This window comes from Nerophis ophidion, linkage group LG23 (assembly GCF_033978795.1).
Source record: "Nerophis ophidion isolate RoL-2023_Sa linkage group LG23, RoL_Noph_v1.0, whole genome shotgun sequence".
Taxonomy (NCBI): Eukaryota; Metazoa; Chordata; class Actinopteri; order Syngnathiformes; family Syngnathidae; genus Nerophis; species Nerophis ophidion.
The window spans coordinates 7,201,236-7,226,057 of NC_084633.1; the positions used below are offsets into that span (position 1 = coordinate 7,201,236).

Below are 24,822 nucleotides of genomic sequence, written 5' to 3' on the forward strand. Positions count from 1 at the left end.
CACAGGCACATTCATGATTACATGTAATATTTACAGTATTTCGGTCATTTTAAGCATTACCATAATACATGATTTTCACAGACACATAGCAACAGTAGCTATCGGCAACAAATTCTAAATAGTAAAACAATCCTAGTAAGAGGCGGCTAACAATACAGTTAATTCAGACGCGATCTATTCCACCTATAAAGCCCTATGGCAAACCTCTTACACTCTTGTGTGTGTGTGTGTGTATATATATATATATATATATATATATATATATATATGTATATATATATATATATATATATATATATATATATATATATATATATACACACATACGCTGTCCACACAGGCACATTCATGATTACATGTAATATTTACAGTATTTCGGTCATTTTAAGCATTACCATAATACATGATTTTCACAGACACATAGCAACAGTAGCTATCGGCAACAAATTCTAAATAGTAAAACAATCCTAGTAAGAGGCGGCTAACAATACAGTTAATTCAGATATGATCTATTCCACTTAAAAAGCCCTATGGAAAACCTCCTACACTCTTGTGTATATATATATATATATATATATATATATATATGTATATATATATATATATATATATATATATATATATATATATACACAAGAGTGTAGGAGGTTTTCCATAGGGCTTTTTGAGTGGAATAGATCATATCTGAATTAACTGTATTGTTAATTCATGAATGTGCCTGTCCACACAGGCACATTCATGATTACATGTAATATTTACAATATTTCGCTCATTTTAATCATTACCATAACACATGACTTTCACAGACACATAGCAACAGTAGCTATCGGCAACAAATTCTAAATAGTAAAACAATTCTATTAAGAGGCGGCTAACAATACAGTTAATTCAGATATGATCTAGTCCACTTAAAAAGCCCTATGGAAAACCTCCTACACTCTTGTGTATATATATATATACACGCTGTCCACACAGGCACATTCATGATTACATGTAATATTTACAGTATTTCGCTCATTCTAATCATTACCATAACACATGACTTTCACAGACACATAGCAACAGTAACTATCCGCAACAAATTCGAAATAGTAAAACAATTCTAGTAAGAGGCGGCTAACAATACAGTTAACCCCTATAAAGCCCTCTAGAAAACCTTCAACACCCTTGTATATACACGCTGTCCACACAGGCGCATTCAAGATTACATGCAGTATTTACAGTATTTCGGTCAGTAGCTATCCGCAAAAAATACAAAGAGAGCACTTTTGATTTTGCTATACCACTAGTGGCAGACCGTCAAGCGTTATCATGTAGCACTATTGTTAGCCTCGAAGCGTTATCATGTAGCACTATTGTTAGCCTCGAAGCGTTATCATGTAGCACTATTGTTAGCCTCGAAGCGTTATCATGTAGCACAATTGCTAAACGTTTCGAATAAGAACAGGTAACAGTGACTTTCAATGTGGACTCTCACTGCAGCCGCTAATGGTCCTTCTTTATTTAATGGCGGGTTGAAACTAATGCTAGTAGCCAATAGCTGTCTACAAGATTGTGGTCACTACGCCAGAAAAGTAGTTCCTCTGTGGTAGCTCTTACAATACCAGAGTTGCTATAACTTGGTTACTATGCAGCTCACAGCATGTAAAATGAGCGTTAACGGCGGTTTTTGAATGTTTTTTTATAGGTGCAGTAGATGACTCCCCGTTAGCCGCCTTGTACTAGCAGTTTTTCACTATTAATAACAAATATAAAAGAGAACGGTGCGTTTTCCCGTCTCACCCTGCTTGGCACTCAGCATCAAAGGTTGGAATTGGGGGTGAACTCGCCAAAATGATTCCAGAGCGCGGCCACCGCTGCTGCTCACTGCTCCCCTCACCTCACAGGGTTTGGAACAATGGGATGGGTCAAATGCAGAGGGTAATTTCACCACACCTCGTGTGCGTGTGACGATCAGCGGTACTTTAACTTAACATAAAGATTGTGGATGATGTTCCCCTTTAAAAGTTATCATCTAAAATCGGGGCTTTATAAAAGTATGAGTGCAACAGCTTGAGAAAGATAAAGAAACCTTTATTTTTCCAAAGTTACTTCAGTTATGTGCAAGCTTTAGCAGCTTCTTTCTTCTTCAATATGCTTATTATATTTACGAGACGACAAGTTTTTCAGTTCGGTTCTCTTTATGAATCCTTTGGAGGAAGTAGGTACCTCAAAAAGCAGAATAAATGCTGACTACGAGAGTTAATCTTTTTGATTTAACTGTCAGAAGGTTGGTTTGAAATCTCGCAGGATATGTGTAGTAATAACGCAGATTATTGGAGATTATTTCTGAGCATTGAACAACTTTTGTTTCCCTTTTGCTTCAAGTTAACTGTTAAACGGTGGGGTGGGGGAGATAAAGATCGAAAACTGATCTTGTCTCCGACACTTTAAAGCCATTTAAAATAGTCCTGTCAAATGATATATCATTTAAAATCAGATTAATCGCACTTTTAAATTGTGATTCTTTGTACTTAACCAAATTACTTAAATTAACTTTAAAAATGCAAATATTTTGACACAAATGCAAATTCCAGGCAAGATAAATTGCTTGATTAATCTGCGTATGTTTTGGGATTAATCACTAACGAGTTAACTCGTTAAACTTGACACACTCTATACAGAATAATGTTCGGGTTTACTCAATAAAAGTTAGCATCTTGCTTTGGCAACAGAAATGTGCTTCCGTGACGCTGGTTGATTTCCAAATTGTTGTCATTTTAAAATGTTTTTTCCCCCCGTTAGACATTATTTAGAGTCAATTCATTTTTTCCCCATTATATAATCTTTATTAACTATGCAATTTTTAATGTAACTGTTTAATATTCTAATTGCAAAAGCAGCATAAATAGATGTTAGCTATACTGCAAAATAGCTATTAAAAAAAAAATCTACTTTCATCTAGGGGTGTACCGATCCGATATTGATATTGCATATCGCTCCGATATTAGCAATGATAACAAAAAAGAATAACGGATGATATCGGCTTGAATCTAGAATCTCTGATACAGTGTTCCTGCAGCGTGTTTGTTTACTTGTGCAAAACTGGCCAGCCAGTCAACAGCTAAATGTCCTCCGATGAACTCACAAGTTTAGGGAAGTCATTTATTAAAGGTAAACCTGGTTGGCTATAAGCTACTAGCAGCTAGCAGCTACACAACAGCTAAGCAAACAATAGCACACAAGCTAGACATTACTTGTGCAAAGCTGGACAACCAACCAACAGCTAAATGTCCTCCGATAAACTCACAAGTTTAGGGAATCCATTCATAAAAGATAAACGTGGTTGGCTATAAGCTACTAGCAGCTACACAACAGCTAAGCATATAATAGCACACAAGCTAGACATTACTTGAGCAAAACTAGACAGCCAGTCAATAGCTGAATGTTCTCTGGTAAACTCACAAGTTTAGGGAAGTCATTTATAAAAGGTAAACATGGTAGGCTACAAGTTACTAGGAGCTAGCAGCTACACAACTGCTAAGCATACAATAGCACACAAGCTAGACATGTGCAAAGCTGGACAGCCAGTCAACAGCTAAATGTCCTCCAGGAAACTCACAAGTTTAGGGAAGTCTTTTATAAAAGGTAAAAGGTGGTTGGCTATAAGCTACTAGGAGCTAGCAGCTACACAACAGCTAAGTATACAATAGTACACATGCTCGAGATTACTTGTGCAAAACTAGACAGCCAGTCAACAGCTGAATGTCCTCCGATAAACTCTCAAGTTAAGGGAAGTCATTTATTAAAGGTAAACATGGTTGGCTATAAGAAACTATTAGCTAGCAGCTACACAACAGCTAAGCATACATTAGCACGCAAGCTATACATTACTTGTCCAAAGCTGGACAGCTAGTCAAAAGCTGAATGACCTCCGATAAACTCACAAGTGTTTGGAAGTAATTTATAAAAGGTAAACATGGTTGGCTATAAGCTACAAGGAGCTAGCAGCTACACAACAGCTAAGCATACAATAGCACACAAGCTAGACATTACTTGTGGAAAGCTGGACAGCTAGTCAACAGCTAAATGTCTTCCGATTAATTCACAAGTTTGGGGAATTCATTTATAAATGGTAAACATGGTTTGCTATAAGCTACTAGGAGCTAGCAGCTACACAACAGCTAAGCATACAATAGCACACAAGCTAGACATTACTTGTGCAAAACTAGACAGCCAGTCAATAGCTGAATGTCCTCCGATAAACTCACAAGTTTAGGGAAGTCATTTATAAAAGGTAAACATGGTTGGCTATAAGCTACTAGGAGCTATCCGCTACACAACAGCTAAGCATACAATAGCACACAAGCTAGACATTACTTGTGCAAAACTAGACAGCCAGTCAATAGCTGAATGTCCTCCGGTAAACTCACAAGTTTAGGGAAATCATTTATTAAAGTGAACATGGTTGGCTATAAGCTACTAGGAGCTAGCAGCTACACAGCAGCTAAGCATACAATAGCACACACGCTAGACATTAATTGTGCAAAGCGGAACAGCCAGTCAACAGCTGGATGTCCTCCGATAAACTCACAAGTTTAGGGAAGTCATTTATAAAAGGTAAACATGGTTGGCTATAAGCTACTAGGATCTATCCGCTACACAACAGCTAAGCATACAATAGCACACAAGCTAGACATTACTTGTGCAAAACTAGACAGCCAGTCAATAGCTGAATGTCCTCCGGTAAACTCACAAGTTTAGGGAAATCATTTATAAAACGTAAACAAGGTTGGCTACAAGTTACTAGGAGCTCGCAGCTACACAACAGCCAAGCATACAATAGCACACAAGCTAGACATTAATTGTGCAAAGCTGAACAGCCAGTCAACAGCTGAATGTCCTCTGATAAACTCATAAGTTTAGGGAAGTCATTTACAAAAGGTAAACATGGTTTGCTATAAGCTACTAGGAGCTAGCCGCTACACAACAGCTAAGCATACAATAGCACACAAGCTAGACATTACTTGTGGAAAGCTGGACAGCTAGTCAACAGCTAAATGTCTTCCGATTAACTCACAAGTTTAGGGAATTCATTTATAAATGGTAAACATGGTTTGCTATAAGCTGCTAGGAGCTAGCAGCTACACAACAGGTAAGCATACAATAGCACACAAGCTAGACATTACTTGTGCAAAGCTGGACAACCAACCAACAGCTAAATGTCCTCCGATAAACTCACAGGTTTAAGGAAGTCATTTATTAAAGTGAACATGGTTGGCAGAGAAGTTAAGTCCCTACCTTTAGTCAAAAGTGATTTATGACCCCTCATAAACAATGATTTATGACCCCTCAAGGTCAAAGGTCAATGATTTATGAGGGGTCAAGTTCAAAGGTTAATGATTTATGAGGGGGTCAAGGTTAAAGGTCAAAGTCAAAGGTCAGGTTCAAATGTCAGGTTCAAATGTCAAGGTCAAGTGGGTGTGGCTTACCCGGAAGAGGGTGGAGTTAAGACCTGCGGTGGGAGTGGTTAAACCAGGAAGAGGGTGGAGTTTTAAACAGAAAGAGGGCAGAGTTAAGACCTGCGGTGGGAGTGGTTAAACCAGGAAGAGGGTGGAGTTAAGACCTGACAGGGAACAGAGGAGGGTTCAGTTTTTTTTAAGAAAGCAATGTCATCTGAGCAGCATGTGACCATATATTTGATAGTTTAAATGTTTACGATCGTTTGAAACAACTTCCAGATTTCGATGTATTGATGGCTGGGAATGTTACGTGTGGAGATGTGGACACGCACGCACTTCACACACACACACACACACACACACACACACACACACACACACACACACACACACACACACACACACACACACACACACATTCGTACGCACTGTTATTACCATGTTATTAGACATTGTCTTAGTCATTATTTGGAGCTTTATACGTTAGCGTAAAGACTTTGTTCGATTCGGTCATGATTTGTGAAACGCCTGTTTCGATTGATAAAAATAATAAAACTTACATTGACGCTCCGCAAAAAAGTCGAGTGTTTCTAAATCGTATTCAGTTTTCAGCTAAAAGAAAGAAGAGACGGAAGCCCTTTCTCGATATTTTCATCGTTATCTACCGTGGATTGGGAAGTTTTTGGTGGACACGCACACACGCACACACACGCACACACACACACACTTCACACACACACACACACACACACACACACACACACACACACACACACACACACACACACACACACACACACACACACACACACACACACACACACACACACACACACACATTCGTACGCACTGAAACAACTTCCGTACCTCACGAAAACATATTTAAACAGATGGAAAAAACTATCGCAGAACACAGTGTCACGTAGCAACTGGTCTTTACGGTCGTTTGAATCAACAGGTCAGTTTGGGGGACAAAAGGAGGGTTCAGTTTTTACTGACTTCCCATCTGACAGTTTAAATGTTTATGACCGTTTGAATCAACAGGACACGCACGCACACACACACACACGCACGCACACACACACACACACACACATACACACACACACGCACACACACACACACACACACACACACACACACACACCATTACCTCTGCTTTACCATGTTATTAGACATTGGTTTAACTCCATTTAAGCATTTAAACGTTAAAAGCATTGCACTTGTACGACGTTGTAATACTTTTTTTTTACCAGCCGATGACGACGAAGTGAAAGACGATGAACTTTGCTTAAACAGTCTTACAAAGTTGGAAGATGATTATCGAGGTGTGTTTAAACCTTCGAATTATTTAATATTGTGTGTATTCATTATTTTGTTTTATAGAGGATTTGCCGTAAGATCCTAACGCGATCGTTTTAACACAATCGCAGTCTGGTGAGTCAAATGATTCTCATTTTACAAGAAAAAAAACATGCGGTATACAATACATATATACATATATTTACTTACATCTCCGGCTCGCTGGTCTCCCTTAAAGCTGGCGGGTCCGTCAACGGCCGTTCCAGGCAGAGGAGAAGGCTTGATTGTGCCAAAGACTCCAGACATCGAATCCTTGCTCCGAGGGGAAATCATCGAAAACGACGGTGAATGTCCAACAGGCACCCGCTGTAAGTTTTTCTCGTTTTCTGTAAGCTTTTTTAAGATTCTCAGGAGCTTTAAAGAGCTCCTCTCATTCCAATGTCTTTCGCTCAAATGAATTTCGCGCCTAAGGGGAATGGGCGGGGACTGATTCCGGAGGTGGGCGGTTGTTTCCGCCAAGCAACCTTCTGGTTGAAATGGAGTGTGGATCAAGATGGATCCCTACTCTATATTCTTTTATTTAACCCAATGTTTTTTAAATACGTGTATAATGCTTTATATCCTATGTGTTGTGAATTCCATCCTACAATATCTTCCAAGGAACCCAAAGAAATGTTACCACACCTCCCGCTTTATTTATTCTATAGATTGCCTGAACTATTTCATAAACTAAATCTTGTCTTGTTTCTGATGCTATGTTTTTTATGCTCATCAATGCACTGTTGGACTGCGAGCACACAACTACTTTCCTTGCTTTGTTTTCCTCTATCCAGTTAACTGCCATATAAATTGCTACCAATTCCTCCGTAAAAACAGATAGTTTATCACTGATTATTTTATTTAATACTATGTTTCCTTGTGGGATAACTGCTACAGCTCTTACCTTTATTTTTTTTTATATAGTTTTTGATGCATCCGTATATATCATATCTCAATCCATTTTTCTATCCGGTAACTATTTAAATTTCTATTCTTTAGTAATTGCATGTTTTCTTTTGGGTTATCAAACATCCACGGTGGTATTGCAGGCATTGGTACTGTAGGACTAACTTTAATATTGTCAATTTTAACTTTATTACATATGTCTCCTATAATCCACCCAAAACTATTCTTTTTTGTTTTCTCTTTTTCTTGGCAGATTGGTAACACTGGACAAGTCGGATATCCTTGCTTGGATCCTTTTAAAGTTGCCCGATAAACTGCTGAGAGTTGATCTCTCCTCTTGTCCAAAGGTTTTTCGTTCATTTTTACTTGTAATACTGGCACTAGGGTTGATGTAGTAGCTCCACAACATAACCTTAAAGCCTGTGACTGGATCCGGTCTATTTTCCCAAGTCATGTTTTTGAAGCAGATTGGTAAATAATGCATCCGTAATCAATAACAGATGGAATTAAAGTTATAAATATATACATGTATTGTTTTCAACGTTAACCTATCAGCCCCCCAATCATTACCCCTCAAAGACCTCATTATATTTAACACCTTTTTACTTTTTCCCCTATTTTTTTATTTTCCGGAAGGAACACTCCTGAAGGAATAAATAAAGTACTATCTAATCTAATCTAATCAAATCTATTTTGCTGATGTGGGTTGACTAGTTCATATTTTTATCAAACCATATTCCTAAATATTTAAATACTTGTACCTCTTCTATATTTTCACCTTAGAGTTTTTATTTGGAGCTTGTTTGGTACTTTTGTCTTTGTAAAATGTATGACTTTTGTCTTTCCAACAGAGAATCTTAAACCTCAAGCCGTTCCCCAGTCTTGAACATTATTTACCACTTTGTTAGTTTTTTGATTATTTCTTTTGACTCTAAATAATATACTAGTCTTTCATTAATCTTTTTTTTTTTCCATTACTTTTCCCCAAATTTATAATTTCCTGCCTCTTCCGGGTCTTACCCTGACTTGCATATTGGAATTGTTACCGCTAATTTTCCCCTCTGGCGGTCATTCTCCTTCTTCATATATCCTGTCATATCATTTCAAGACCACTTCTTTGACGATGCCACCTAAGTTTTTGATCATTTGATAACCCGCTAGGTCTTTCCCCGGTGACGTATTTTTAACCTTTTTCAAAATTCGAACCATTTCATTCAAAGAAAATGTCATATCCATAGTGTTGGTAAAGCTATTATCGTTGTCTTCCATCATTTCCCCAATATTTAAACTCATTGTTTTTTCTCTCTTTTGTTTTTCCACATTTCTCAAATTATCATTACTGTGCACTTTAACACATTTTTTTTGCTAAAGGTTCTGCTGTTTCTTTACCCGTGACTACATCTTCTTTAATAAATGTGGCACATCATCCTCTTTACCCTTCATTCCTATCTTTACGAATCGTTATATATCCTTTTATTATAAAGTTTAATTTTGGCTTCAGCCCTGTTTCTTGAATACAAATTATACATGGTTTAGTTTTCATATTTTTAATATATCCCTTTAATTCATGTTCGGTTGCTATCAAACTTCTGGCATTCCACCGGACCATTAACAGGGTGTTGGAATGTGGTGACATGACTCCGTCACGTCTACTCTCCGTAGTACAGCTTGCACCCGGTACCAAGATAGTTCTTTCAACAACTTTGATGCTGCTTTGACAATTATTTTGATCTTCTCAGTCTTATTTTTACTTTCATTTTGTATCAAAGCTGAGTTGTGCTCTCTGGTTTATTTTGCAAATGAACCGACAGAACATGATCATGTACAAGACTCGCCTACCCACAATGCACTGCAACCCAACGCTCCTGGTCGGATGTTTTTTTCGGGGTTCATGGAGAGATGCGGTAAAGAGTGGTAGCCAAGACACACGGTCACACACGGTCACACACGGTCACACACGGTCACACACGGTCACACACGGTCACACACGGTCACACTCGGCAATTATTTTGACCTGGGGAGCAGATATAGAGGAAAAAAAATTTGTCTGGGGGGCCGGGATATCTGATTTTCAGGTACAAAAAACTTCACAATGACACAAAATAAACACAACAGTTAAACCTCACACTAAAAACAAGACATTGACTTGTACGTTCAAAAGACAGAATAGAACAAGTCAAGACATGCAATGCCATCTACAAAATGTTATGTAAATGTTAGTCATTACACACGCGGCTATGGTTTTGATGTATTTGTTGCAGACATGTTTACGTCAAGTAACATCACATGGTTCCATTTGCACCTTTCAACAAATCTGAAAAGGAATATTAAGAAGTAAAACTTATATTTAATCCTACCTCTTCTCCGAGCACACGGTGACCGTACATACGGGTCGAAAAATGTTGACCTAATTCAGCATTTCTCAAAGTGTGGGGAATAGAGACATGACAGGTGGGGCGCGAGGAAAGGGAGGAAATTTTTTATTTTTGATTTTTTTTTTACTATGCTTTCATTTTCTATACACACTGTAAATCACTTTGTGATTCTGTCTGTGAAATCCGCCGTATAAATAAATGTAAATTACTTATTTTTCCTGTAGGCTTTAAATTTCTCGGCAGGAGCGAAAGTTTGACAGACATAGCAACAGTAACTTTTGCAGGCAGGTCTAAGAGGAACAAACTTTCGCGCGGATGGGTAGCAGGCTAATGTGCGAACCACAATTACACAAAATGGATACATTTGCAACTCGCACCTCAAAGGTCTGCGGAGAAACAAAAATATGATGGGTCTAATCAACCAAAAAGTCAACCTAAAAGAAAATATGGCGAAGGGTATCTTGCTCTTGGATTCACGGCAGCGGAGGTGGGGGCAGAGGAGAGACCCCTGTGTGTTCTTTGTCTAAAACGGCTAGCAGCAAACAGCATCAGGCCCAACAAAGTAAAGAGACAACTCGAGACCACACATGATGTCCAATAAATTGTTTTGTTGGGGCGATGGGGGTAGGTGGGCCTTGAGTCTAAAGTGGTGATGACAGAAAAAAAAAAAAGTTTGAGAAGCCCTGACCTAATTGTACGGATCTCACTTTAAACGGCAAACCGATCATTTAAATGTTTTCACTTTTGAATATGAAACGAGGAGTAAAATGTACAATGTACAATATTATCAATTATTTCACAAGGACATGTTTTAAGGATATTGTACAGTATCATTAAATCTAAAATGAATGTGATCACTTTCAGGATCATTTTATTTTTAGCCAGTAAACAACTGTTATGTACTTTTGAATCGGGTTTTCCCCTTTAAATAACAAAAATTATAGAATTTTACAATATTCATTATTATTAAATATTAAATGTGCCAACTAGTTTTACGGCATACATCATTCCCCCTTTACCCATTTGTTAAAAAGACGAAAGTTGATGCGAACGCCTACGTGCTGTCAGAAAACTAAAATAAGAAGAATGCCTTTGTGCAATTACTGCTAATAAATCAATCAATAAAATGCATCAGTCAAATAGTACAGGCAACTTCGTTAACATGGAGCCACAGACAATTTCATTCAAAAAGTCCCAATTGCTAACATAAAGATACAACAACAAATAAAGGCAAAGAAGGCCTAGTAGGTAATTACAACATCAGACAAAGTATTAAAAATGTCGGTCCAATAACTGCACAGGGATGGGCAGAGCCAAAACATGTGTAGCAAGTAAGCTGGAGACTGTTGACACTGAAATAAGGCTATATGTGGCACAGATACAAGATTTATAAACTCTACTTAAAGCCCCACTTAAGAATTTTCAGTTTTGGTTTATATTGGCCGCACCAGTGAACCAAAGCGATGGCGTTTTCCCAAAAGCAAAACCACATTTACCATGAGGACTAGCGCATATAGCGTCCAACTGACACGATAATGCCACAATGATTCTGTATTACTGAACTTTCCACAGTAGGAACCTACATTCGTTTTCTACCACTTATTCCCTTTTGGGGACGTGGGGGTCGCTGGCGCCTATCTCAGCTACAATCGGGTGGAAGGAGGTGTACACCCTGGACAAGTCGCCATCTCATCGCAGGGTCAACATAGATAGACGGACAACATTCACACCAACCTGCATATTTTACTCAAACCTTATATTTGCAGTTTGAAGTCACTGCATTGTTTTTTTCCTTGTACAGTTCTTTTGAGTTTGTTGCGTGGTTGGTCAGTGTGGAACTGCAAAGTATCGCGCTGGTGGGTATTTATTGCTACCACACAAATTTCCAGTAGCTAAAATTAGTATTATTATTCTGATTTGAGCATTGAAAGTCACTTACTAGTTTAGCAGGAACAGATCCAAAGCAGCATTGGTCTAAAATCTCTTGTCTTTTGACCTCACGCAAGTTAGTGAAAGTCATGCCATTGTTGATCCTTGATTGTCCCTCCCTTTTTTTTTTTTTGAAAACCCGATTCAAAAGTACATAACAGTTGTTTACTGGCTAAAAATAAAATGATCCTGAAAGTGATCACATTCATTTTAGATTTAATGATACTGTACAATATCCTTAAAACATGTCCTTGTGAAATAATTGATAATATTGTACATTGTACATTTTACTCCTCGTTTCATATTCAAAAGTGAAAACATTTAAATGATCGGTTTGCCGTTTAAAGTGAGATCCGTACAATTAGGTCAGGGCTTCTCAAACTTTTTTTTTTTTCTGTCATCACCACTTTAGACTCAAGGCCCACCTACCCCCATCGCCCCAACAAAACAATTTATTGGACATCATGTGTGGTCTCGAGTTGTCTCTTTACTTTGTTGGGCCTGATGCTGTTTGCTGCTAGCCGTTTTAGACAAAGAACACACAGGGGTCTCTCCTCTGCCCCCACCTCCGCTGCCGTGAATCCAAGAGCAAGATACCCTTCGCCATATTTTCTTTTAGGTTGACTTTTTGGTTGATTAGACCCATCATATTTTTGTTTCTCCGCAGACCTTTGAGGTGCGAGTTGCAAATGTATCCATTTTGTGTAATTGTGGTTCGCACATTAGCCTGCTACCCATCCGCGCGAAAGTTTGTTCCTCTTAGACCTGCCTGCAAAAGTTACTGTTGCTATGTCTGTCAAACTTTCGCTCCTGCCGAGAAATTTAAAGCCTACAGGAAAAATAAGTAATTTACATTTATTTATACGGCGGATTTCACAGACAGAATCACAAAGTGATTTACAGTGTGTATAGAAAATGAAAGCATAGTAAAAAAAAAATCAAAAATAAAAAATTTCCTCCCTTTCCTCGCGCCCCACCTGTCATGTCTCTATTCCCCACACTTTGAGAAATGCTGAATTAGGTCAACATTTTTCGACCCGTATGTACGGTCACCGTGTGCTCGGAGAAGAGGTAGGATTAAATATAAGTTTTACTTCTTAATATTCCTTTTCAGATTTGTTGAAAGGTGCAAATGGAACCATGTGATGTTACTTGACGTAAACATGTCTGCAACAAATACATCAAAACCATAGCCGCGTGTGTAATGACTAACATTTACATAACATTTTGTAGATGGCATTGCATGTCTTGACTTGTTCTATTCTGTCTTTTGAACGTACAAGTCAATGTCTTGTTTTTAGTGTGAGGTTTAACTGTTGTGTTTATTTTGTGTCATTGTGAAGTTTTTTGTACCTGAAAATCAGATATCCCGGCCCCCCAGACAAATTTTTTTTCCTCTATATCTGCTCCCCAGGTCAAAATAATTGCCGAGTGTGACCGTGTGTGACCGTGTGTGACCGTGTGTGACCGTGTGTGACCGTGTGTGACCGTGTGTGACCGTGTGTCTTGGCTACCACTCTTTACCGCATCTCTCCATGAACCCCGAAAAAAACATCCGACCAGGAGCGTTGGGTTGCAGTGCATTGTGGGTAGGCGAGTCTTGTACATGATCATGTTCTGTCGGTTCATTTGCAAAATAAACCAGAGAGCACAACTCAGCTTTGATACAAAATGAAAGTAAAAATAAGACTGAGAAGATCAAAATAATTGTCAAAGCAGCATCAAAGTTGTTGAAAGAACTATCTTGGTACCGGGTGCAAGCTGTACTACGGAGAGTAGACGTGACGGAGTCATGTCACCACATTCCAACACCCTGTTAATGGTCCGGTGGAATGCCAGAAGTTTGATAGCAACCGAACATGAATTAAAGGGATATATTAAAAATATGAAAACTAAACCATGTATAATTTGTATTCAAGAAACAGGGCTGAAGCCAAAATTAAACTTTATAATAAAAGGATATATAACGATTCGTAAAGATAGGAATGAAGGGTAAAGAGGATGATGTGCCACATTTATTAAAGAAGATGTAGTCACGGGTAAAGAAACAGCAGAACCTTTAGCAAAAAAAATGTGTTAAAGTGCACAGTAATGATAATTTGAGAAATGTGGAAAAACAAAAGAGAGAAAAAACAATGAGTTTAAATATTGGGGAAATGATGGAAGACAACGATAATAGCTTTACCAACACTATGGATATGACATTTTCTTTGAATGAAATGGTTCGAATTTTGAAAAAGGTTAAAAATACGTCACCGGGGAAAGACCTAGCGGGTTATCAAATGATCAAAAACTTAGGTGGCATCGTCAAAGAAGTGGTCTTGAAATGATATGACAGGATATATGAAGAAGGAGAATGACCGCCAGAGGGGAAAATTAGCGGTAACAATTCCAATATGCAAGTCAGGGTAAGACCCGGAAGAGGCAGGAAATTATAAATTTGGGGAAAAGTAATGGAAAAAAAAAAAGATTAATGAAAGACTAGTATATTATTTAGAGTCAAAAGAAATAATCAAAAAACTAACAAAGTGGTAAATAATGTTCAAGACTGGGGAACGGCTTGAGGTTTAAGATTCTCTGTTGGAAAGACAAAAGTCATACATTTTACAAAGACAAAAGTACCAAACAAGCTCCAAATAAAAACTCTAAGGTGAAAATATAGAAGAGGTACAAGTATTTAAATATTTAGGAATATGGTTTGATAAAAATATGAACTAGTCAACCCACATCAGCAAAATAGATTTGATTAGATTAGATTAGATAGTACTTTATTTATTCCTTCAGGAGTGTTCCTTCCGGAAAATAAAAAAATAGGGGAAAAAGTAAAAAGGTGTTAAATATAATGAGGTCTTTGAGGGGTAATGATTGGGGGGCTGATAGGTTAACGTTGAAAACAATACATGTATATATTTATAACTTTAATTCCATCTGTTATTGATTACGGATGCATTATTTACCAATCTGCTTCAAAAACATGACTTGGGAAAATAGACCGGATCCAGTCACAGGCTTTAAGGTTATGTTGTGGAGCTACTACATCAACCCTAGTGCCAGTATTACAAGTAAAAATGAACGAAAAACCTTTGGACAAGAGGAGAGATCAACTCTCAGCAGTTTATCGGGCAACTTTAAAAGGATCCAAGCAAGGATATCCGACTTGTCCAGTGTTACCAATCTGCCAAGAAAAAGAGAAAACAAAAAAGAATAGTTTTGGGTGGATTATAGGAGACATATGTAATAAAGTTAAAATTGACAATATTAAAGTTAGTCCTACAGTACCAATGCCTGCAATACCACCGTGGATGTTTGATAACCCAAAAGAAAACATGCAATTACTAAAGAATAGAAATTTAAATAGTTACCGGATAGAAAAATGGATTGAGATATGATATATACGGATGCATCAAAAACTATATAAAAAAAAATAAAGGTAAGAGCTGTAGCAGTTATCCCACAAGGAAACATAGTATTAAATAAAATAATCAGTGATAAACTATCTGTTTTTACGGAGGAATTGGTAGCAATTTATATGGCAGTTAACTGGATAGAGGAAAACAAAGCAAGGAAAGTAGTTGTGTGCTCGCAGTCCAACAGTGCATTGATGAGCATAAAAAACATAGCATCAGAAACAAGACAAGATTTAGTTTATGAAATAGTTCAGGCAATCTATAGAATAAATAAAGCGGGAGGTGTGGTAACATTTCTTTGGGTTCCTTGGAAGATATTGTAGGATGGAATTCACAACACATAGGATATAAAGCATTATACACGTATTTAAAAAACATTGGGTTAAATAAAAGAATATAGAGTAGGGATCCATCTTGATCCACACTCCATTTCAACCAGAAGGTTGCTTGGCGGAAACAACCGCCCACCTCCGGAATCAGTCCCCGCCCATTCCCCTTAGGCGCGAAATTCATTTGAGCGAAAGACATTGGAATGAGAGGAGCTCTTTAAAGCTCCTGAGAATCTTAAAAAAGCTTACAGAAAACGAGAAAAACTTACAGCGGGTGCCTGTTGGACATTCACCGTCGTTTTCGATGATTTCCCCTCGGAGCAAGGATTCGATGTCTGGAGTCTTTGGCACAATCAAGCCTTCTCCTCTGCCTGGAACGGCCGTTGACGGACCCGCCAGCTTTAAGGGAGACCAGCGAGCCGGAGATGTAAGTAAATATATGTATATATGTATTGTATACCGCATGTTTTTTTTCTTGTAAAATGAGAATCATTTGACTCACCAGACTGCGATTGTGTTAAAACGATCGCGTTAGGATCTTACGGCAAATCCTCTATAAAACAAAATAATGAATACACACAATATTAAATAATTCGAAGGTTTAAACACACCTCGATAATCATCTTCCAACTTTGTAAGACTGTTTAAGCAAAGTTCATCGTCTTTCACTTCGTCGTCATCGGCTGGTAAAAAAAAAGTATTACAACGTCGTACAAGTGCAATGCTTTTAACGTTTAAATGCTTAAATGGAGTTAAACCAATGTCTAATAACATGGTAAAGCAGAGGTAATGGTGTGTGTGTGTGTGTGTGTGTGTGTGTGTGTGTGTGCGTGTGTGTGTGTATGTGTGTGTGTGTGTGTGTGTGCGTGCGTGTGTGTGTGTGTGCGTGCGTGTCCTGTTGATTCAAACGGTCATAAACATTTAAACTGTCAGATGGGAAGTCAGTAAAAACTGAACCCTCCTTTTGTCCCCCAAACTGACCTGTTGATTCAAACGACCGTAAAGACCAGTTGCTACGTGACACTGTGTTCTGCGATAGTTTTTTCCATCTGTTTAAATATGTTTTCGTGAGGTACGGAAGTTGTTTCAGTGCGTACGAATGTGTGTGTGTGTGTGTGTGTGTGTGTGTGTGTGTGTGTGTGTGTGTGTGTGTGTGTGTGTGTGTGTGTGTGTGTGTGTGTGTGTGTGTGTGTGTGTGTGTGTGTGTGTGAAGTGTGTGTGTGTGTGCGTGTGTGTGCGTGTGTGCGTGTCCACCAAAAACTTCCCAATCCACGGTAGATAACGATGAAAATATCGAGAAAGGGCTTCCGTCTCTTCTTTCTTTTAGCTGAAAACTGAATACGATTTAGAAACACTCGACTTTTTTGCGGAGCGTCAATGTAAGTTTTATTATTTTTATCAATCGAAACAGGCGTTTCACAAATCATGACCGAATCGAACAAAGTCTTTACGCTAACGTATAAAGCTCCAAATAATGACTAAGACAATGTCTAATAACATGGTAATAACAGTGCGTACGAATGTGTGTGTGTGTGTGTGTGTGTGTGTGTGTGTGTGTGTGTGTGTGTGTGTGTGTGTGTGTGTGTGTGTGTGTGTGTGTGTGAAGTGCGTGCGTGTCCACATCTCCACACGTAACATTCCCAGCCATCAATACATCGAAATCTGGAAGTTGTTTCAAACGATCGTAAACATTTAAACTATCAAATATATGGTCACATGCTGCTCAGATGACATTGCTTTCTTAAAAAAAACTGAACCCTCCTCTGTTCCCTGTCAGGTCTTAACTCCACCCTCTTCCTGGTTTAACCACTCCCACCGCAGGTCTTAACTCTGCCCTCTTTCTGTTTAAAACTCCACCCTCTTCCTGGTTTAACCACTCCCACCGCAGGTCTTAACTCCACCCTCTTCCGGGTAAGCCACACCCACTTGACCTTGACATTTGAACCTGACCTTTGACTTTGACCTTTAACCTTGACCCCCTCATAAATCATTAACCTTTGAACTTGACCCCTCATAAATCATTGACCTTTGACCTTGAGGGGTCATAAATCATTGTTTATGAGGGGTCATAAATCACTTTTGACTAAAGGTAGGGACTTAACTTCTCTGTTGGCTATGAGCTACTAGGAGCTAGCAGCTACACAGCAGCTAAGCATACAATAGCACACACGCTAGACATTAAATGTGCAAAGCTGAACAGCCAGTCAACAGCTGGATGTCCTCCGATAAACTCACAAGTTTAGGGAAGTCATTTATAAAAGGTAAACATGGTTGGCCATAAGCTGCTAGGAGCTAGCCACTACACAACAGCTAAGCATACAATAGCACACAAGCTAGACATTACTTGTGCAAAACTAGACAGCCAGTCAATAGCTGAATGTCCTCCGGTAAACTCACAAGTTTAGGGAAGTCATTTATAAAAGGTAAACAAGGTTGGCTACAAGTTACTAGGAGCTCACAGCTACACAACAGCTAAGCATACAATAGCACACAAGCTAGACATTAATTGTGCAAAGCTGGACAGCCAGTCAACAGCTGAATGTCCTCTGATAAACTCATAAGTTTAGGGAAGTCATTTATAAAAGGTAAACATGGTTTGCTATAAGCTACTAGGATCTAGCCGCTACACAACAGCTAAGCATACAATAGCGCACAAGCTAGACATTCATAATAACTTTCTATAATTGAACAATATTGCAGTTTAAAACATGACATCTGTCAATAAAAAACTGTGCCAAATAATTCTTTTTGGAAATTCTACGTACAAAGTAGAAAGTGTTTACTAACAATCAACGTTTCCGCATCATTCAGTTTAATGCGTCATTAGCTTATTGAAATATTGTGACCACCAGGTTTCGCCAAAACAACTACCATCATAAGATTAGTGTTCGTCATACCTATTGTTTTCCGTTGTTTAACATTTCACACTACAAAATAATAAAAACATGGAGTCTGATCGGCGCTGATATCGTATCCGATTGATTTCGGCAGATACTCAAGTCTCCAATTTCGGTATGGAAACGTTGTAATGGGAGACCCCTTTGCAGATGTTCAGCTTCGAAGTTCTGCTTGACTTCTGAGGTGTATTTTTCTCTTAGACTTTTTTGTGTTGAACCCCAAGTAGTACTATGTTGTGAATGTCTACCAGAAACCATAAGCTCTTTGATTCCTTTCATTATGGAATCATTTACTCTACAGGATTGTGTACATCAACTACTCGGTATTTATTTGTCTCTTACGTCTCATAGAGCAGTGTATGCAGTACGTACAGCTGTACATCTAAAAATATATTTCTATGTTAACTGTGATGTATTAGTGTCCAAATGGAACAATAATGAACGAATAAAGATGATTTATAGGAGATTTGTGATGGTTGTCCCTGCTAAAGTTGATCATACAGACCAGGGCTTTTCAAGTCACTCCGGCCCTCGAGTTCAGGTCAAAACTTGAGGGACAAAACTTTTTTGCAGGAAATTCCTAAAAAAAAACACTAGAGTGCTCATTTTGTAAAGGGGAACTTGGACCACTTGAAGCTTTAACCTTGCGAGCAAACATAGAACACTTGGAGTCCAGACTTGTGATTTACATAATTGAGGCGTTCCTCAAGGCACCACTTTAAGTCCTCTCCTTTTTACAAAATGTTTTTCGTAATGTAACTAATAGGGTTGTATGGTATACCGGTATTAGTATAGTACCGCAATACTAATGAATCATTTTCGGTACTGTACTCTGAAAAGTACTGGTCCACCAATAAAGTACGTTTCTTACAAGTATCATCCCTGCAAGACGGGGAATAGCTAAACATACTTCACTTCACTCAAAATGTAAACAAACACCATGGGTGGATCTACACCTAACCCCCACTGTAATGATACCAAGTACTACTATGATTATGTCAATATTTATTTGGCATCACAACATCTTCTTTAGTTTGTTTTAAATGTATATTTATATGGAAGTCACTCTGCTGTGAGGGTTCTCCTGAGTCCAATAGATCTTTCTTACAGGTTTGAGCCGGTCTTTTATTGACATGCACAAGTCTCGTTTGCTTTTCAGCAGTATATATATTTTGAGGACTTTACAGTCCGACGTGTCTATGCCTTCTGGTTCTGTGCATGTGTCTCTCTCTTTCCAACTCCCAACAACATGGCTTGTTCCGGCTGCTGCTAATAACGGCGACAGATGATTAGATAACCAGTCCCAGCTGGGCAATCTACTCACCCGCCGCTGATTTCGAGGCCCGTCCTTACTAACAGACCACGCCCCCCTCCACAATTATGTTTATGAAGTCAGGAACTATGTCTTTGGACACATGAGGACTTTGAATATGACCAATGTTTGATCCTGTAACGACTTGGTATCGGATCGATACCCAAATTTGTGGTATCATCTAAAACTAATGTAAAGTATTCAAACAACAAAAGAATAAGTGGTAATTACATTTTAACAGAAGTACAGATAGAACATGTTAAAATAGAAAGCAAGCGGATATTAACAGTAAATAAACAGGCAGATTAATAATTCATTTTCTACCACTTGTCCTTAATGATGTTGACAAAATAATAGAATGGAAAATAACACAATATGTTACTGCATATGTCAGCAGCTAAATTAGGAGCTTTTGTTTGTTTACTTACTAATAAAAGACAAGTTCTCTTGTATGTTCACTATTTTATTAAAGGACAAACTTTCGATAAAAGACATACGTTTCATGTACCCTAAGATTTTTTTGTTAAAATAAAGCACCTTTATTTAGAAATGTACCGAGAAGTATCAAAATAATTTTGATACCAGTACCAAAAATATTGGTACCGGGACAACACTAGTAACTAAGGTGTTGTTGTAGCTTTTTTGCTTCAGATGCAGTCAGGAGTCATTTGCTTAAAGTCCTACTGAAAGCCACTACTACCCACCACGCAGTCTGATAGTTTATATATCAATGATGAAATATTAACATTGCAACACATGCCAATACGGCGGGGTTAACTTACTAAAGTGCAATTTTAATATTCGCACTGAAAAATCCTGCTGAAAACGTCTTGGTATGATGACGTCACGGATTGTAGAGGACATTTTCTGCCAGCATCGTGCCCAGCTATTAAGTCGTCTGTTTTCATCGCAAAATTCCACGGTATTCTGGACATCTGTGTTGGTAAATCTTTTGCGATTTGTTCAATGAACATTGGAGACAATAAAGAAGAAGGTGGGAAGAGGTGTATCGCAGCCGCCTATAGCAACACAAACACAGCCGGTGTTTCATTGTTTACATTCCCGAAAGATGACAGTCAAGCTTTACAATGAAACAGAGATGTCAAGCGAACACGGTTGGATTGGACCACACACACAAAGTACAGTGTATTATGCAGCCATCATTTCGAAAAATAAATAACATTTTACCATTCTGTATTCTGAAGGCGATCTATGTCGTGTGCTACTCCAGCACCTATATCAGCAGCGTCCTCCTGACCGTCACCGTCAGCGTTGGGTTCAAAGCGGTATGGCTCTATCCCTTGTTGCGGTTGGGCCTGGCCGAGTGGTCCTGCCTGCCCCACGGCTGCCACGGCGCCTCTCACAGTATCTTCCCTATTTGAATCGCTCCCACTGTCCTCTAGTCCTTTTTTTATTTTATTTTATTTTTAATTTTTTCCTAGTCCTTCACTCTCGCTTTCCTCATCTACAAATCTTTCATCCTCGCTCAAATTAATAGGGAAATTGTCACTTTCTCGGTCCGAATAGCTCTCGCTGCTGGTGGCCATGATTGTAAACAATGTTCAGATGTGAGGAGCTCTACACGCATATCGTCTGCTACTTCCGGTAAAGGCAAGGCTTTTTTTATCAGCACCAAAAATTGCGAACTTTATCGTCGATGTTCTCTACTAAATCCTTTCAGCAAAAATAAAGCAATATCGCGAAATGACCAAGTACGACACATGTCTTAAAGTTTACAGGGGGTGTTCCTCAAGGCTCTATTTTAGGTCCTCTCTTGTTTTTTTTTAACATTCAGGCTATTCATTCTGTAAGACACACATTTTTACAGTACATTCTGATTTTTTTTTTTTGCCAAAAAAAAACCAGCAGAGTACTCCTATAGCCCTGACAAAAATAAGTATATCTTGGTTCTCCGGGATATACAGAATAGGAGTAATAGTGATGGAAGAAGCTTTCTAGCTATGCGGGCCCCCAAAACACTTTATTTGAATATCCCCGATAGAGGGCAATTTGGTCTGTCTGAGGTTGATGTCTTTTATTTTCACACACACACACCAAATGGGCCCCGTCTGGCCTTAAAATCTGAAGCGGGTCACATTCCAGCCCAGCTGTGGAGGCCTGTGGAGTTGTGTGTGTTGTGTTGTGTCTGGGCCTGGGGCCCTCGCATAGCACACGCCCCACTGGCCATCCTTAGGCCCTGTGCGGCCCCCTTTCATGTGCAAGGGGCCGGGGGTGAAGGCGAAGAAGAAAGGGATGGCGTTTTTACCCTTTTTGGACCACATCTGTGTTTCCACGGACATGATAGACAACACTTTATGTCTTTGATTCATGGGTTTCATGTTCAATATTTGTGCAAAACGTTTGATCTAACAATGTCCGCTTTTTAGCTACCAAATGTTTACCCCCTCCCCATCTTTCTCACCCGTCTATCCGTTTAGTTTCAGCCTTCGGCGACGGCCTCTGACCCCGCTAATGAAAAAGAGGCCACCGAGGTGCGGGGGGGTTGGGGGGGAGAAGCGCCACTTTCATTAGAGGCGCTGACAAGTGGCTTGCAAAGATTCAACACAAGCCCCTTGACGCTCCCCACATCACAGGCAGCCGCATGACTTCGTGAGCATCAAGTTCACATCAAGACCACCAGCCAGGCCCGCCCGCCAGACAGAACATAATAATGAGGCTGACGAGTGCAGACACAATGCCCTCACTGACATAGGACGGAGGAGGAACTTGCAGATGTTGGTACGCTACTCCGCAAAACATGGAAAAAAAAAACACCCAGACGACTTTGACATTGAAGGATCACTAGAAAGAAAGAAAAACAAGTAAGAATCTTAGCATATTTGCAGTAAATTCTGACTGACGTGTTTGAATACGCACATTGGGCGAAACGAGTACACATATGGATAAATGTCAGTCTATGGGCGGCACGGGGGTGCAGGGGTTAGTGCATCTGCCACACAATACGAAGGTCCTGAGTAGTCCGGATCTCAATCCCAGGCTCGGGGATCTTCTGTGTGGAGTTTGCATGTTCTCCCCGTGACTGCGTGGGTTCCCTCCGGGTACTCCGGCTTCCTCCCACCTCCAAAGACATGCACCTTGGGATAGGTTGATTGGCAACACTAAATGGTCCCTAGTGTGTGAATGTGAGTGTGAATGTTGTCTGTCTATCTGTGTTGGTTGTGACTTGTCCAGGGTGTACACCGCCTTCTACCCGAATGCAGCTGAGATAGGCTCCAGCACCCCCCACAACCCCGACAGGGACAAGAAAATGGATGTTTGTTTTACAGTCAATTTTTATTACACGTGGGTTTCGTGTGTGTGCACGTACACTATATTGCCAAAAGTATTTGGCCACCCATCCAAATGATCACAATCAGGTGAACTAATCACTTATCCCGGCCACAGGTGTATAAAATCAAGCACTTAGGCATGGAGACTGTTTCTGCAAACATTTGTGAAAGAATGGGCTGCTCTCAGTGATTTCCAGCGTGGAACTGTCATAGGATGCCACCTGTGCAACAAATCCAGTCGTGAAATTTCCTCGCTCCTGAGTATTCCAAAGTCAACTTTATCGTAAGAAAATGGAAGAATTTGGGAACAACAGCAACTCAGCAACAAAGTGGTAGGCCACATAAACTGACAGAGAGGGGTCAGTGCATAGTGCAAAAGGTCGCCCACTTTCTGCACAGTCAGTTGCGACAGCGCTCCAAACTTAATGTGACCTTCCAATTAGCCCACGTACAGAACGCAGAGAGTTTCATGACGTGTGTTTCCATGGCCTAGTAGTTGCATCGAAGCCATGCATCACCAAGTCCAATACAAAGTGTTCAATGCGGTGGTGTAAAGCACGTCGCCACTGGACTCTAAAGCGGTGGAGCAGTGTTTTCTAGAGTGATGAATCACGTTTTTCCATCACAAAATCTGATGGATGAGCCTGGGTTTGGAGGTTGCGAGGAGAACGGTACATTTTGGACTGCATTGTGCCGAGTGTGAAATTCGGTGGAGGAGGAATTATGTTGTGGGGTTGTTTTTCAGGAGTTGGGCTCGGCCACTCTGTTCCTGTGAAAGGAACTTTGAATGCTCCAGGATACCAAAACATTTCGGAGAATTCCATGCTCCCAACCTTGTGGAAAACAGTTTGGAACGGACCCCTTCCTCTTCCAACATGACTGCGCACCAGTGCACAAAGCAAGGTCCATAAAGACATGGATGACAGAGTCAGGTGTGGATGAACTTGACTGGCCTGCAATGAATCCTGACCTGAACCCGATAAAACACATTTGGGATTAATTAAACAGAGACAGAGAGCCAGGCTTTCTCGACCAACATCAGTGTGTGGCCTCACCAATGCGCTTTTGGAAGAATGGTAAAAAATTCCTACAAACACACTCTGCAACCTGGTGGACAACCTTCCCAGAAGAGTTGAAGCTGTAATAGGAGCAAAAGGTGGACCGACATCATATTGAACCTGATGGGTTAGGAATGGTATGGCACTTCAAGTTCATATGTGAGTCAAGGCAGGTGGCCAAATTCTTTAGGCAATGTAGTGTATGAGGTAGTTGAAAAGCTCCTCAGTGGCAGTGCCCCAGGGGTGGATGAGATCCGCATGGAGTTCCCTAAGGCTCTGGATGCTGTGGGGCTGTCTTGGTTGACGAGACTCTGTAACGTCACATGGACTTTGGGCGCGGTACCTCTTCGTTGGTAGACCGGGGTGGTGATTCCTCTCTTTAAGAAGAAGAAACAGAGGGTGTGTTCCAACTATCACAGTCCTCAGCCTTCCAGGTGAGGTCTTGTCAGGTGTACTGGAGAGGAGATTACGCCGGAGGGGCTTCTTAATGATATTCGGCAACCTCAGCCCGAGAAATAGGTGAGTTCACCACAAACT

At 39.7% G+C, this 24,822-nt stretch overlaps 2 long non-coding RNA genes across 2 annotated transcripts; one reads left to right on the forward strand and one right to left on the reverse strand.

The window, feature by feature from the left end:
• The first annotated feature begins 6,246 nt into the window (after nucleotides 1-6,246).
• On the forward strand, nucleotides 6,247-8,207 carry LOC133541399 (uncharacterized). Its single transcript, XR_009803865.1, has 3 exons — nucleotides 6,247-6,878; nucleotides 6,982-7,111; nucleotides 7,942-8,207. It is a non-coding gene; the product is annotated as an uncharacterized LOC133541399 (long non-coding RNA).
• A 6,694-nt stretch (nucleotides 8,208-14,901) lies between these two features.
• Nucleotides 14,902-16,874, reverse strand: LOC133541411 (uncharacterized). The gene is made up of 3 exons (XR_009803871.1): nucleotides 16,231-16,874; nucleotides 15,998-16,127; nucleotides 14,902-15,167 (listed from the first exon to the last, which is right to left on the reverse strand). It is a non-coding gene; the product is annotated as an uncharacterized LOC133541411 (long non-coding RNA).
• Nucleotides 16,875-24,822: the final 7,948 nt, after the last annotated feature.